Consider the following 13,081-nt stretch of genomic DNA (forward strand, 5'->3'; position numbering starts at 1 on the left):
GTACTTTGGGGAAGAAAGAGGGAAATGGGGAGGAGGAAAGGAGAAGGAAAAGCTATTTGGTTTCAGCTATAATAGGTGTCTGGTCCAACTCTGGTGAGATGTCCTCCCTGTTCTACAGCTTCTCAACGAGATCGCAGCTCTTTTACAGAGCCTCACACTCTTGAGAATTCATCCTTCCTGTGTGAGCAAAGCTTGCATGTGGGGAATTGTCTGTCATGTGATAGTCGGAGAGGAACTGCTTAAGAGAGTGGTCCTTAAAGAAAGGACCTGTATGCTGTTGTAGATGCAGGGTTCAATGCATGGTTCTTTGGAGAGCAAGGTAGGCATGGCTGGTCCCATTACGGTAAAGCAAGGCACATGCAGTCTATAAAGCCACACTCAGGAGACCCGGAACTCAGGAGAGATGGAACTCAGAAGACAAAGAATTCAGAAGAGACAGAACTCAGGAGACACAGAAATCGGGAGACACGGACTTCAGAAGGAGAGACAGAACTCAGTAGGAGAAACAAAACTAAGGAGAGCCGAGAGCTCAAAAAGAGGAACAAAACTCAAGGGAGATGGAACTCAGTTTCAACAGCAGCCTCTGTGGGGGACAACTGTGAGTGGGACACAGGAGAGGCCATTTCCACTCTTAATACTTTCCATTCCCCACCCCCCCACCCCCAGTGTATGCTCTATTAAAAAGATAAATGTTACCCAAAGGCACCAGCTCACCTCAAAGAGGGGACATATCTCTTCGAAGTGTCTTATAGCTGTCCCAGATAACACTCTCAAAGAAGTTCAAGGCCTGCTACGAAGACTGTTCTCTTAAAATGCACCCCCCTCATTCGGCCTCCATGGAGGTGACCTGAGTCACCTGCCAAGGAAGAAGCTCTGATCTGCACTATCTTATGTCACAGAGAAACAGGGACACTGTTGCACCAGGCCCCTGCCAGCTAGCCTACACTAGCTGTAAGACACTTCACTGCCTTACACAGCAGAACCTTCCAGATAAGCCATAGGAATAGAATAGCCTGGCAGGGTTGCACACACCTGTCATCCCAGTACTTGAGAGGCAGAGACAGGCGGATGTCTGTGAACCTGAAGCCAGCCTGGTCTATACAGTGAATCCCAGGACAGCTAGGGCTACAAAGTAGAGAGAGTCTCAAAACAACAACAAAATAGCTTAGAAGCGTAACATGCGTGGCTATGCACATGTGTCTGTGTAAAACATGCATACAACGTATTATGTAGTTGAACCTGGGAGCCAAATGTTCTTGGAGAGGCAAACACGGATGGGGAGCAAAGAGAAATGGGTTAGTGTGTTTAAGTCCCTACCATGACATAGATGGGGACAATCCACTCTACCCACCTGAGAACCGCATGTCATGTGACTCCATCGATGGAACTATCTGTTTTATAATCCCAAATCCTTTTTATATCAAAAAGTAGCCCACTGCTATTTTTTTTTCTCTTGGTGCTTTCACATAGACGATTTCATTGCGTGCTGCTCCAAGGCTGGTAGCACTTTCTGCCTGGAAGGGGAGGGGTTGGATGCTGCATGTCTCCATCTCCCTACGGCCCTGGGTGCTGATTCCACACCCTGCCCCCTCCCAGTCCTTACCCAGGCAGCTCAGCATGGTGAGCAGAACTCCTTCAGAATCCCTGCCTGCCCAGATGACCCCGGCTTCCTTTGAAGGACCCAGAGAACATACCGGAGACCCTGCTCCCTGGAGACCATCTATTCACTCCAAGAAGCAACTAGAGATCCAGCCCTCAAAAGGCTGAGTAAGCACAGCAGTGAGGAAGGAGAGGCGTCTGCTGGACCTGCTTCTCTCTCTCACTTGCCCTGACCACACCCCCCTCCTGTGTGTGATTTTTTTTTCCCCTGCTGACTGCTTCTGCCCACATCAGGTATGCTCACCAGAAGAAAGCTATGGGGAAGCTGTAAAGGCCTCAGTATAAAGCCCTCGCCCCAGCTTCCTACCTGCCTCGACTCTGGTGACCTCGAAAGGTTCCTCACACCCAACACAGAGGCAGTGCCTGTCGCTGGACCTACACACATCCTCATGGAAAACAACTGGTTCACATCTAGAGTGGGCTGTGATCACCGTGGGTCCTCCCTCCCTTTCCGGTTGCCCCGTTCCTGAGTTTGGTGGGGTTTAATCCTCAGCTGTGTTAAAGGGGCCGAGACGATGTGGTTCCTCGGTGTTCTCAAAGTCTATCGCAAGTACACGCCGTTACCAGCCTTGGCAGGCTAGCTGAGCACGTGGCAGCCTCAGCCGGGGGAACCTTCCAGATGGGCTGTAGGCTTCCAGCACAGGTGCTGAGAACGATGCTCTCTCAGGCTCCTTCAGGCTCAGACCCCCGGGCTGGCCACCCATGTGGTGCAGGTCCCAGGTCTTGGGCCCATTTTTGGAATTTCTATTTGGAGATGTGGGGGTGGCCAGTGAGCATGGGACAGACAGTGCATTCCTGGTTCAGCTCATCGCCTCAGCATAATGAGGAGCGGCGTGCTTGCATAAGTACCAGCATGCTTGCAGATGCTTTGGTTCTCTCCTTAAGGAAACTGAGGTCCAAAGTGGCTTAGATAACTTCCCCACGGGCCCTTAGCTCATAGCATCCTCGCTGGGCAGTGCAGGGGCTGCTTGGCCTTTTTCCTATGTTGCTTCCTGAGAGCTCTTCTCCCCTTCTTGCTCTGGACTCCCTGTGTGATCCCCCAACCCAGCTCCCACTTACTAGTGGCCTAGCATTACCCTTTGACCCTTCCCAGTCCTCCAAGGATGCCGACTGTAGCTGTCCATCCGGAGGGAATAGGGCGGCTGTGTGGCTGCCTTCCTACTCACTGGAATCCACAAACATATCACACGTATCCATCATCTGCAGGCTGCAGGGGACACATATGAAGTCTACAAGACACTGAGGTGCATCTGCTGGGCCCTGCTGTTTGGCCCAGGTGAGAATAGCAGGAGACAGAGGGGCTCTAGACACTGACTAGGGTGCAGCTGAGGCCTGCCTGGCCCTTAGCGCTGTCCAGCACCACCTAACTGTGTGTGCAGCTGTAAACATCACACAGGTTTACCACACAGCAGGACAGAGACACAGCTCAGCACAAACCCAGGGAAGTCTGACTGAGGACATTTTTATTGTTTCCCTCCACAGACTTCAGGTGAAACTTAGCTGAAAATATCCCTCCATTTGTCCTAGTAGTTAGAAACTGAAAATATTGGATCAAGACTTTTAGGAAATTCTCCATTGTTTGGGTTTTTGTTTTGTTTTGTTTTGTTTTGTTTATCTTTAAAAAAAATCTAGAGAAAGGACTGGAAGAGCTTGAAGGGGCTCAAGACCCCATATGAACAACAATGCCAACCAACGAGAGCTTCCAGGGACTAAGCCACTACCCAAAGACTATACATGGACTGACCCTGGACTCCAACTGCATAGGTAGCAATGAAGGGCCTAGTAAGAGACCAGTGGAAGGGGAAGCCCTTGGTCCTGCCAAGACTGAACCCCAGTGAATGTGATTGTTGGAGGGAGGGTGGTAATGGGGGGAGGATGGGGAGGGGAACACCCATAACGAAGGGGAGGGGGAGGGATTAGGGGGATGTTGGCCCAGAAACAGGGAAAGGGAATAACAATCGAAATGTAAATAAGAAATACCCAAGTTAATAAAGATGGGGGGGGGAAGAATAGTACATGAAGAATAGTTCTTTCAAACTTGAGAACCTATTATTATAGAGTAGATATACCAAATAAAATAAATAAAACTTTTATTGCAAAAAAAAAATCTAGATTTATGGGGTTGGGGATTTAGCTCAGTGGTAGAGCGCTTGCCTAGCAAGCGCAAGGCCCTGGGTTCGGTCCTCAGCTCCGAAAAAAAAAAGTCTAGATTTGTTTATTTTAGGTATATGAGTGTTTTGCACACATGGATGTCTGTTCACCACACTCATGCCTAGTGCCCCGGGGAGGTCAGAAGAAGACATGGAAAACCTTGGAGCTGGAGTTACGGATGGTAGTGAGCCACCATGTGGGTGCTGGGAATCAAGCCTGGGTTCTCTGCAAAAATAACAAGTGTTCCTAAGCAGTGAGCCATCTCGTAGCTGTTTTGGTTTGAGATTGGCTCTCATGTGGACAGGGCTAACCTTGAACTCCTGCCTCCATCTTCCAAGGGCTGGATTCTAGACATGTGACACTCGCTGGATCTCCATCAGGATAGACTGCTCCTTTAGGGTGTCCCTTACCTGTGGAAAACCTGGTACAGAGCCAGTGGTAGGGACATTCCAGAAGCAATTGTCCTTGTCCACGAACTCCATACCTGGCCTGAGGCCCTGACAGCCAGTATGAGCGTGACCTCAAACAAACCGAACCTAGCCAGAGTCCAGTCAGTGGCTGCTGCTTAGCATTCTCTCCCTGCACACAGGCTCTGAGAGCCAAGAGGCCCAGCTCCCAACCTACAGGGCAGGACTGCTTTCCTTGGAGAGGCTTAGCAGCCTGGACTGAAGGCTAAGGGTATCACAGAGTGTTTACAATAGTAGGTGGCAGCACACGTCCTCCTCTTCCTCTTCCTTTTAGTTTTTCAAGACAGGGTGTCTCTGTGTAGCTCTGGCTGTCTTAGAACTTGCTCTGTAGACCAGGCTGGCCTCGAACTCAGAGATCCACCTGCCTCTGCTTCCCAAGTGCTGGGATTAGAGGGACAGCACATTTCTTATTAACCAAGAGACAGGTATAAAAAGGTCAATGGAGCATTATGTCACCTGGTGCCCCTTGCGGTTGCTGCTCTAGGTCCCGGTCCCCCTCCCCCACTGCCACCAATGATCTGAAGATGCTGAGAGGCCAGGATGGCCAGACCTTCTGAATTACTCAAGATCCTTTGGAAACTACACTCCCATCAGGACTGGCAACGTGGCTCAGAGGACAATGTCCACCTGCTGCCAAGTCAGACAGCCTGGGTTCACAATCCACACCGTATAAAGAGGAGCAACTCCCAATATTATCCTCTGACCTCCTCTTGTGTACCCTGGCATGTACACACATACACACATGCACGCACGCACGCCTGCATACATACAATGAATACAAAAATTTTAAAGAAATTTTTCTGCCATCAGAAATCCCTCTTGTCAACAGGTGTAGGTGTGGTAGCACACACCTTTAATCCCAGCACTTGGAAGGCAGAGGCAGGAGGAGCTCTGTGAGTGAAAGGGCTACATTGTGAGTTCCAGGATAGCCAGAGCTACCAAGTAAAATCATCTGGAGAGAGAGAGAGAGAGAGAGAGAGAGAGAGAGAGAGAGAGAGAGAGAGAGAGAGAGAGAGAGGAGAGATCCTTCTTGCCAAACATTGCAACTAAGCTGGGGAAATTAATATGCTCCTGCAGTGTTTGTCTGATTTGGACTTGTGGAGGGAGCACTTCAGGCCGATAGCAGTTAGAACTTCCTGAGATAAGTAGGACTGTAAGGAAGGGGACAGGAAGGCAAGTCAGAGAGCAGGGACCACCAGCAGCTGGGAGCTGTGCTGCAGTGATGAAGTCCCTCTCACAACTCCCGAATGTCCCTCTCTGCCAGTCATTAGCCGGACAACCTGGAGCCACATCCTAAGGGTGCCTCTTGGAACTCATTTCCCTATGGAGAGGCATAATGGACTCTCTCTCTGCAGGGTGCTGAGAGGATCAAGTGCTGGATGTCTGGGAGCAGGAGTTTAATGAATTCTCTTTCCCTCCTTCTGATGGCCGCTGCTAGGGACTGAATTCTCGAGTGACTGAGACAAACCCATGCCCTGTGGAAGCCTCTAGGAACCAGAGAGCTAGACTATGTGGAAAATAAGGGAAATGGGGTCTAGAGGAAGTCTGGGGCGCTCACAGAACAGGAGCCCTGCCACCCCAAACCTGGTGTGATCGTGGTTGGGCCCACCGTGTGTCTTCCATAGTGGGTTTACTCTTGATCTTAGTAAGATGTCTCAGGGATGTTCAGCCCTCAGACTCCTGTGAAGGTGGCCCACATCCTCCACAGTCAGCGTCTCGTGTGGTCACCAGCAGCTCCCTCACCCATGCACTCTTCCTCACTGCTCACTCTTCCTGAGAAACACAAACCAGTGAGGCAAGACTCCACCCCCACCCCAGAGAGCGTGACGTGCCCTACGGTCATCTGTCCTGCGGTTTCATTGACAGGGCAGTGAGGTGTTTGCATGCACATGTGGAGGGTGGGGGTTCAAACCCTAACTCTGCTAAGGTCCTGACTGTGTGACCCTGGACATATCATTCATGCCTCTGTGCTTCGGCTGCCTCCTCTGTGAGGCCGAGAAAATGGGTTACGAAGACAGTGTCCTAAACTGAGAATGGCGTAGGTCCTTGGTATAGGGCTTTGCATGTCGTAGGAGCTGTGTAAGAGATGGACTGGAAAGAAGGATCCTTAAGTGTCTTCTACGCTAATTTCCCAAGTCCTCCATGCACAGTGCCCACCATGCACAGTGCCCTCCATGCACAGTGCCCACCATGCACAGTACCCACCATGCACAGTGCCCTCCATGCACAGTGCCCACCATGTTTTGTAGTTGTCTCTGCCTTGGGTATGAGGAAGGCCGCAACAGATCCGTGCAGGAAGAGGAGGCTGCCTCAGCCCCAGGCGGCGAACTCAGATGCATTCCCACCATTTCCAGGTGGTGTCCACAATCTGCAGCCTCAAAAGGCCATTTTCAGCCCATGCAGTGACAGTCACTTAACCAAGGAGGCTCCTCAACTCGGGCTGTGGTCCTGCGTAGAGGTCATGAGAATGGGGCATGCTTACTCACAGCCCCAGCCCTAGCTTGGTTTTCCTGCCTCCAGGCCTGAAGCCTTGCTAACCAGTTTATTCCTCATGCAGCCTCTGAAGGTAAACAAGATTCCCATCAGTGCCAGAGTGCCACAGACCTGGGGATAACAGTACCATCCTGTCATGTGACCCAGGACATCAGGCTGCCCCCCACCCCCAAGCTTCCTTCAGAAACCCAGAAACCAAAGCACCCGTTGGTTCTGTTACACAAGCACAGCTTTCTTTCTTTCTTTCTTTCTTTCTTTCTTTCTTTCTTTCTTTCTTTCTTTCTTTCTTTTTTTACTTTTATTTATTTACTCTCCATTAAATCCAGGATGGGTACAGCATCACACGGATTCTGTGTCCAATGGCCTTTGCAGGAAGGTTGCTTCGGAATTTGGCACGAACCATGCCACTGTTTCCGTGGGCCCGAGTTACTTTTCCCCCAGACCACTCTGGTTTGGTTTGGTTTGCCTCCAGGAGTCACTGTATTGTTTTTTGCTTTGTACACATAAGCACACCTCTTGCCTAAGTAGAACTCAGTTTCATCTCGGGCATAAACACCTTCCATTTTAAGAAGAGCTGTGTGCTCTCTTTGGTTCCGGAGGCCTCGCCTATAGCCAGCAAAAATGGCCTTGCACCACAGCCTTCCAGATATACTTGTTTTTATTTATTTATTTATTTATTTATTTATTTATTTATTTATTTATTTATTTATTTTTTTAGAAGTCCTGATCCCAGCAGGCTTCCAAAAGCCAAGCACAGCTTTCTATCCCCAGAACGGTCCTTAGGCCAGCTCACCCATCTTAACCAGTAGAGCCACTCCCAGCCCCATGGAGTCCCGGTGACACCAGGAGACCATCCCAACGGAATGGTAGTGCTTCGTGCTGCAAACCACGGACACAGGACACTGCCGCTCCTCTCTAGCTGGAGCCAGCAGCTCCTGGCAGAGGAGCAGTGCTGCCGGTCATCAGAAGCACAGCATCCCCTCAGGATGGAGAGGGGGTGGATGGATGTGTGTCCACTCTGCCCCTCCCGTGGCCTCTCTGCAGCTGTACTGGGGTTGAGGCTTGTCTTGTGAGGAAGAGCCTTGGTGCCTGATCATGGGTGGAGGCAGGCTTGTTTCCTGCGCTCTCCCGAACTCCACGACCTGTATCACCTCATCTCTTAACTCTGTCTCAGCAAACAGGGGACAAGCAATGGTTTACAGATGAAAATGTGCGTCGAGCTGTTGTTAACAGTAAAAAAAAAAAAAAAAAATCTCAGACAAGCTACAATTCCACCGTCTAGCTCAGGGGTTCTCAACCTCCCTAATACTGTGACTCTCTGATACAGACCCTCATGATGTGGTGAACCCCAACCATAAAATATTTTTTGCTACTTCATAACTGTAATGTTGCTACTGTCATGAATCGTAATTTAAATATCTGATGTGCAGGATATCTGATATGTGGGCCCCAAACCCCTTGATCTAAGAAATAACTGTATAGTGTAGTGCACAGCCATTGAAAAATTGTGTCTGTGGAATTTTTTTAAAGATTTTATTTATTTATTTATTTATTTAATATATCTGAGTACACTGTCACTGTCTTCAAACACACCAGAAGAGGGCATCAGATCCCATTACAGATGGTTGTGAGCCACCATGTGGTTGCTGGGAATTGAACTCAGGACCTCTGGAAGAGCAGTCAGTGCTCTTAACCACTGAGCCATCTCTCCAGCCCCAGAATTTTTTAAGGATATATTTACTTTTATTTTATGTTTGAGCATTTGCCTGCATGTATGTATGTGCACCACATGTGTGCCCAGTGCCCACAGAAGACTGAAGAGGGCAACAGATCCCTTGGAACTGGATTGCAGATGGTTATTAGCCACTGTATGGATGCTGGAAACCAAACCAGATCCTTTGCAAGAGCTGTAAGATCTCTTAACGCTGAGCCATCTCTCCAGCCCCGCAGTGCGATCTAAATCATTTCAAAATGGACAGGAAAGGCTGAGTGTGGTAGTGTACATCTGTAATCCCAGCACATGGGAGGACTGAGGCAGGAAGGTAAATGCAGGTTCGAGTCCAGCTTAGGCTAAGCTGGTAAGACCCTGTCTCAACAAGCAAACAAATAAATAAGCAAGCAGGCAAACAGAGGAGAAAGGAAATGGGTGGAAAGATTATTTGGAATCTGTCCATTGGTAGCAAATATATCCATATACTTCACAATATAGGCACATGCTACTTCTTAAATGTGGCATTTAGAACTAGAGTTAAGACAGCCTAATGGCATATATCTGTAAGGCCAGCTATTCCGTAAGCTAAGGCAGGAGGATCACCTGACCCCGAGAGTTTGGACCAGCCTGCATAAGAGTAAGATCATGTCTCCTAATACAAAATAGGTTGAAAAGGTCTTTTAGAAAATAACACACCTGCCAGTCATTGTGTCTGTAACCCCAACATGTAGTCTAGCTAAGGCAAGAGGATTTTACATTCAGAGCCAATGAGAGCTCATAGTGAACCCTGTCTCAAAACAAAAAGTGCCAACCAATCCGTGAAGGATGTGGACAGTGGACCCACACAGCTTGATCCCACCCCCAAAACTAGAAGTGTTTTACATTGAACAGGGATGCCATGGGAGGTGTTGGAGCATTTGTTCAGATATACTCGTCAAACATCCCTGATCCCAAAGCCCTAAGTCCAAAACGCTCGGAAATCTGAATTTTTGGAGCATCTGTGGAAGGATGTCTTGGCAGTTAAGAACACTTGCTACACGGTCACCAAGACTGGAGGTCAGATCCCAGCACTCAAGTCACAAACTGGGCATCCCAAGTGTCCCGTTACCCCAGCTCTTGGGAGACTGGGGATAGGTGGATCTCTGGGCCTTGCTAGCTTCCAGCTGAGACAAGAAAATGTGAGTGCCCGGTTCAGGGAGAGACCCCGCCTCAAAGGAACAGGCTGAGAATGATAGAAAATGTTGCCCTCTTCCTGCCTGTACACACGTGTGCATATGCAGACACATTACCCATGAATGGATGGATGAATGGATGGATGGATGGATGGATGGATGGATGGATGGATGGATAGACAAAATGTATTTGTGGTTTAGTTTGGTTGGTTGGTTCTGAGACAGGGTCTCTCTGTGTAGCCTTGACTATCTGGAACTCACTTTGTAGACCAAGCTGGCCTCCAACTCAAAGAGACCTACCTGCCTCTGGGGTTAAAGGGGTGTGCCACCACGCCTGGCCTGGGACACTCACCCTGTGGTCGTATCATGTGACTGGCTCAAAGGCTCTGCAGGAGGTAGACTCATACTTTGAAGGGAAACTTGTCTACATCTCCTTGCCCCCTCCTCAGACCGAACATTGCTACCCCTCCCCGCAGGAAGTCTCTCATGGGCAGATAAGCAGCTGGTCCTCAAAAAAATGTGAATATGAATATTCATGCATGCACATACGTACTTTATGGTATAGATAGCATTATATAGATATACACATACATAGAGACAGCTGAAGGAAGGATGGCCCTTTTAGCAGTAGGTAAGGCTGGACCTTGGGCCTATGGTACCAGCTGGCAGTCCCTTCCTCTAAGTATCCATTTTGCAAAGTTTCGAACCTACAGAAGAGTTGCTTAAATCATACAATAAACACCATAGGCCCAAGACCCACAATGGAAATATACTTTGAGCCCATAATAATAATTTGACAGTTCAATTCATGGAGTGTTTGGAGAGCCTTATGAGTTGGGGGTGGGAACTCTTGGGCTGTACCTGTCCAATGTTCACACTTCCAGGGCACAGATGTTTCGCTCCACTGACCTGTGGGGTGGGAAGTCCTGGCCTGTGGCTGAGCTGTGCTGACACAGCAAAGTACACCTTCTGAAGTGCGTGCCTACGGCCTGCTCCTCCCTGCCCTGCAGTGGCCCAGCCTCCCACCCCCAGCCTCAGACTCCACCCATTGCCTCTCCCCAACCTCACAACCCTCGCTTAGGTTTCTTTCCCCCTTTTCTATCCCTATGTTCTCCCCTCCCCCATGGCCTCCCTGCCAGTATAAAGCTAAGTAACTCTCCTTGGGATGGCGAGATGGTCCAGTGTTATTACAGCATAAATGCAAATCCAATCATAATGTCCTGAGTTCTCAGAACCCATGGTGGACTGAGAGAACCAACTCCTGAAAGGTGTCCTGTGACCTCCACACATGTGCCATGGGACACACACAGTTAAAGAATAAACTAAGTAATTAAGCAGTCTTCACCTTTATGACAAAGTAAAGCCAGAGTTTGCTTCATTCGTCCTTAGCCCTCTTCTGTTCCCAGCTGGGTTTGACCTGGGATTTTTTTGTGGTTGGTTTTTTGTTTTTTGCTTTCTGTACTGGGTTGGAACTAGGGCCTTACACGTGTGAGGCAGGCACTCTACCATTGAGCCTCATCTCAATAGTTCTTTTTATTATTTTAATTTTAAGGCAGGGTCTCAGTAAATTCCCCTAAGCTGTTCTTGGCCTCCTTATGTAGCCCAGGGAGGCCGTGTACTTTTAATCCTCCTGCCTCAACCTCTGAAGTAGCTGAGATCACAGGCCTGCACCACCAGGCCGGCACCAGATGGAGGTTTGCTGAGGTGTCCTTGGCGTTTCCAACATGGTCACCCTCTTCACCAGAAGCCATAGAGACCTGGGCTTTGCCTTTCTCCCAAAACCAGCTGTAGTTCTAGCAGAGCCAGGTAGATGCCTCAGCAACCAGCAAGTCCCAAGTCGCAGTGGCTGTGTCATCTTCCAGTCTGGCCTCCTCCTTTGACTCCTTAAGACATCTGCCGTTTCCTGCCCTGTGGTTTCCTGTTCTGGCCCCTCTGCCTGGACTGCCCCTTCCTCCAGACTCACTCTCCTTGAGAACTCGTCCACATCCTTTGGGTCACAACATGAATATCACTTCCCCAGGGAACTTTCCTCCCAGCCTGTCCAGGTTTATGGCCTACTTAGGAAAATACAGAAAGAGCTCGGTAAACGTTACCCACACCCCAAAGCAAGGGCAAAACCTCATTGTTTTTTAATCCTACTTAAACTCCCCCTTTTCCTTGTTCCCCTCCCCACCTGCGATCCTGTCCCCTAATTCCCGAGTATAGATTGCCTGGGCATTGTTTGCTGTTAATAGATCCCTGAAGCACGGGCTCCCTGGCAGCTGACCGTGAAGTTCCTACCTCTACCAAGCTAAGTCCCCTCTGGATGGGGTCTGGTGCTCTGAGGAGGAGTTTACGCACCTGCAGAATTTGTCTTGTTGCTAGGGACTAAAGAAGGGGATGGTGAGATGGCTCAGGGGACAAAGACACTTGCCACCAAGGTGACAACTTGGGCTCAAGCTCCTGATCCCGCATGGTGGAGGGACAGAGGAGACTCCTACAAGGTGTCCTCTGGCCTTCACATGCTTGCGCCATGACATGTGCAGGCACACATACATGAACAGATAAACAGATAAAGTAGATAGTTGGGTAGACAGACAGACATACAGACAGACAGACAAAGACAGACAGAGATAAACAGAGATAGGTGGGTAGGTAGACAGACAGACAGAGATCACCCAAGATCACATGGCCAACACATCAAGAACTAGAATTTAGCGCAAGGCCCTGGGTTCGGTCCCCAGCTCCGAAAAAAAAAGAAAAGAAAAAAAAAGAAAAGAAAAAAAAGAACTAGAATTTGAATAATTTTTACAGAATTATTTATATATTTTATGCATATGATCACACTGTAGCTGTGTTCAGACACACCAGAAGAGGGCACCAGATCTCATTACAGATGGTTGTTCGCCACCATGTGGTTGCTGGGAATTGAACTCAGGACCTCTGGAAGAGCTCTAAACCGCTGAGTCATCTCTCCAGCCCCAAGAGCTAGAATTTGAATTCAGCTTCATGATGTCTTTCATTTGTGAGTTCATGACAATAAAATTATATTTATTTTTTTAATAAAAGCCAGAATTGGAATTCAGGTTCATGATGTTCTTTTTTAAATTTGTGACTTCATTACAATAAAATTATATTTATTTTAAAAACGAAACAAAAAGAACCAGTAAGCATGGTGGCTCAGGTCTTTAGTCCTAGTACTCAGGAGGCAGAGGCAGGCAGATCTACAAAGTGAGTTTGGGGACAGCCAGGGCTACACAGAGAAAATTGGTCTCAAAAAGCCAAAAGAAAGAAAGAAAGAGAGAGAGAGAGAGAGAGAGAGAGAGAGAGAATGAAAAGCCAGAATTTAAACCTAAATGTGTCAGCCACGGCCTGTATTTTAATACCTTCCACCACCACCACCCCCAGTGATTGATTTCCAAGATTAAATGTTCTATCTATAACTTCCA

At 48.6% G+C, this 13,081-nt stretch overlaps 1 protein-coding gene across 41 annotated transcripts in view; it reads left to right on the forward strand.

Moving 5' to 3' along the window:
* Mapt (microtubule-associated protein tau) overlaps window positions 1–13,081 on the forward strand; it is a 97,491-nt gene that overhangs the window by 19,302 nt on the left and 65,108 nt on the right. The window lies entirely within an intron of this gene.

This window comes from Rattus norvegicus, chromosome 10 (assembly GCF_036323735.1).
Source record: "Rattus norvegicus strain BN/NHsdMcwi chromosome 10, GRCr8, whole genome shotgun sequence".
Taxonomy (NCBI): domain Eukaryota; kingdom Metazoa; phylum Chordata; class Mammalia; order Rodentia; family Muridae; genus Rattus; species Rattus norvegicus.